We start from the raw sequence: 3,893 nt of genomic DNA, 5'->3' as shown, positions 1-3,893 counted from the left end.
TTTCATAGTGTGTATCATCATTGTGGAGGAATGTGTTTTGACTGAGTGATGTTCTCTGGGGTACCTGAAAATGTGTGCTACTTCCTAACCATAACCCACCATATAAAATGATAGAAAAGCCAGAATTTTTTTGAAGTCAGCTCTTCATTTCTTTTTTAATCCTCACCCGAGGACATTTTTTCATTGCTTTTAGAGAGAGAGGAAGGGAGAGCCAGAAACATTGATTGGTTGACTTTCCGCACGCACCCCGACTGGGGACCAAACCTGCAACCTGCATATGTGCATTGACTGGGAATTGAACCCACAGTCTTTCAGTTTATAGGACAACACTCCAACCAACTGAGCCACACTGGTCAGGGCTCTTGTCTCCATTTTGAAGGTATTTCTGAAGGACTGCTTATCAGTCTCCTTGCCACAAAGCATAACAGCTGTGCTGCATAAGGTATCCAAGTTGATAATTCTAGGTGTTTCCTGTAAAATTGAAGATCACAGTGTGTTTACACAGCAGAGTAGTAATGTTCAGTAGCCATAGGTTGGAGCAGACCAAACTTGAAAATGTACACCCACCCCATAGAAGTTTTTCATGGGCTTTGATTCCAGAAGTGCCAAGAAGTGTTTCCTGCTTCCACAAAACAACGTTATTTAGTGATGCTTTTAAGTTACTCTCGTAGGGACAAAGTAAGTTTATATAATATGCTCTCCCAGTAATGCTCCACTTTAAAGTGTGGATAACCAAGAGTGGCAACTTTTTGTCTTATAAAGTCCCAGTGAAATATAAAGAGCCCAGTTCCATCGGGGAAGATCTGTTAAAGAGAATGTGATGGAATGTACTAGGAGGGTGGGGGGAAAAGGAAGCAGTGGTGGAAACACTTGAATTCCACTTAATAATGCTGTCGCACCCCTTTGGGGGTGTTTCACTTCATGTGCCAAGTCTTACCAAATCAAGCTGAGCTACAGGATGGATAGGCTTTTAAGTGTCAGGGAAGGATGAAATAGAGGTCCAGAGGATTGGTGAGGCTAGGGTGATCAGAAAGGGCTTTATGGTGATACTTCATGGCAGAATTTCAGAAGTGAGGGGCTGAAACATACTAGCATATTCTTCATGTATGTTGCCTGGAGAAGTCCACACGTTGACTTGGGCCTTTTTACGCCAGATCTTCACTTTACCCATTGATCTCCCTGTACCCTAGGAACACATCCCTTGTCTTTTTCCAGCCCTCACTTCCCAAGACCCCATTATGGATTGGTTGGCTTCACTGTAGTCTCCAAGCTGTGTTCTGTCTTGAAAGCACAAACATGATGCCCTCACCCAGGGGTTCATTGTCCTGACCAGCTATGTCCAGGGTAGCATTTCGTGGTGACGAACATTTGCACGTTGAAAATACTTCCAAAGGGCTGTAGAGATGACAGGAATGAACGCCATGCTGTAATAGACATGTTGATCAACAGGAGCCATTTACAACGACCTGACTCGATTGACCATCTCTATATAAATGGAACCAAAAATGATAAAAAATGGGAAAGCAAAAAAGGTCATGTGGTGGATAGTGTCCTAAACTGGGAGGGTGGCAATCTAGAGGCTGCTTCCTATTATGCCACTACCAAGCTGTGTGACCTTGGGGAAGTGGCCGCAGCACCGAGTCTGAGTATCTGCAAAATGAGAAAGGAGGTGAGTACAGTTTTAATAGCCTGTGCTATGGGATCCTACTAACTAAAGGTTGTGGTTCCAATGAGGCAAAATGGTTACCTCCCCGTCAGGTGAACAGCTCATTTGGCTGGCAGGGGACTTTGTCAATTTCAGCACTGGAATTCCTGCATCCCAAGAGAGCCCTCAGCCCTGGGCAAACCGGGCTGTTTGGTCACCCTCGTTCTCTGTCCTGGAAGGTGAATGGTCCCATATTTCCAGTGCCACCTTGGCTAAGGAATCCCATGATCATGGTTCTGATCTTGTGCCAGTTGGAATGAAAGGTTATATGACACACCCCACAATGTGCCAACAACCTGTGGCATCTCAATTTTTAAAAAAATCCCTTGTCAAGTAACTGTAAAAGCTGAAGAGCTGGAGTCAAAAGTAAAAGAGGAAAAAAGGGGGATACTTAGAAAATGCATTCAAGACCCGGCTTGATTGCTTGTCCTTTACCACAGCTGCCTCTAGTGCCATAAGTGGTCTTTGAGAGCCCAGGGGACCATCCGAGCAGAAGGCAGCGTGTCTGAACATTGACTGATGGACACTGCCCTTCTGTGCATTGGTTCTTATATCTTTTTTAAGCAGCTTACTTTGGCTGTGTTTCCAAACATTCATCTCTGTCTCTTCCTATACTCATATTTAATTGAGCTATAATATTACAATTAATAACACAACTGGCATAAAGAAAGTCTAGAAACAACTGAATGTTGGAAATCAACTGAACTGGTATATACACTAGTACCCTACCGACCTGAGATGTTGACTAGGTCCTGGAGATCGGTCAACATATTTTTTTTTTTACAGAAGGGAAAGAGAATGCAGGTTAACTGATCAAAGTTTAAATAGAGGTCAAGCCAAGAGAACTTCTACTGTTCCTGTTGGTCTCAAGCTTGTCTGTCAATTGAAATCAATTGAGCAACCTCATGAGACCCTGATTGAGGCCAAGAGAAAAACAGCTCGGCAGAGGCCCCGCCAACCCACGGAACAGTGAATATATAAAATGGCAGCTGTCCTACACCAATAAGTTTCAGCATGGTTCGTGGTCCCGCAGCAGGACGTAATTGAAGCATGATAGCATCTAATGTGAATAGTTGAAAAGGTCTTTTTGCTTATGACCTGGTTACACGGCTAAGGACCTGGCTGATTAGATCACTTGCAGGAAGAACTTGAGCAGTGGAGTCAAAACAACATGAACTGTACTCGTTTTGCATATTACTAGATATATCACTTCTTGGAGTCCTTGTGGGCAAATCAGGTTTTAACACCAGCCATCTCGCAGGTGTTTTATCTTTAAGCTTTGTCAGTGATGGTGCTTCTCACGCAATGGAATCATTATCAGGGCGAAGGAATGAATGTACTGGTGTGAGTAACATCTTTATTAGGCAGTAATGTCTCTTGAATACAGGAGACTGTTCTTTCCACTATACCTTACTACTAATGGATTTACTTAATGGGTCTACAAAAACCAGATGGCGAGATAGATTCTCTGTAATGGCCACCTGGCAAAACTGCAGCTTATATCTCAAGGCAGCAGGCAGACTGCTTGGAGACCATTACATCCATAAATAGCCTTTCCTTTTTTTAACCAAGCCATCTACTCCATGATTTGCATCGGGGGCTTTTTTTTTTTCAAAGCATCTCACCCTTTGGACTCTTCTGGTGAACTCTAATACTTATGCGGGACCAGCCCTCAACAGGAAAGAAGGGTTTTGTCACATGAATTTGCATATTCTGTCAAGGACATCTTCAGAACACTTTCATTTCAAGGTGAAATGAAACTTACAGGACTGAGCAGACAGGTGCTTCACAGTTCAGTTTAAAGGGGGGATGAGAAACAAAAGACAAGAGTAATTGCTGCATGAGGCTTTGCCATGATGAAAACATAACTATATACAGAAGACCTAGGCGGCCTGTGTTCTGTTTCCACATGTCGCTTACAAAGAGCAGGCTCATGGTATCTGCAAATTTCTAGTACAGAATATGATTTCAAGAGCATTCATTGTTGTCTTTAACTGAAAGGGTTAAAACTTCAGCCTTGTTATCAAAATATCATTCAAGTCCTCTCTCCTTTCCATCAAGCAGACCCTTTCAGCATCCACGAGGGGAAACAGGCAGCAGAAACTGGGGAAGCAGTGGCATTAATACCGACCTCTCACTCACCACATGTTCATCCCAATCAAGCAACTCGCATAGACAAACAATAAGG

This window comes from Furipterus horrens, unplaced genomic scaffold (genome assembly GCF_987537825.1).
Source record: "Furipterus horrens unplaced genomic scaffold, mFurHor1.1.pri manual_scaffold_17, whole genome shotgun sequence".
NCBI lineage: Eukaryota > Metazoa > Chordata > Mammalia > Chiroptera > Furipteridae > Furipterus > Furipterus horrens.
The sequence above is the reverse complement of the archived record's forward strand: the minus strand, read 5'-3'. Positions refer to the sequence as shown.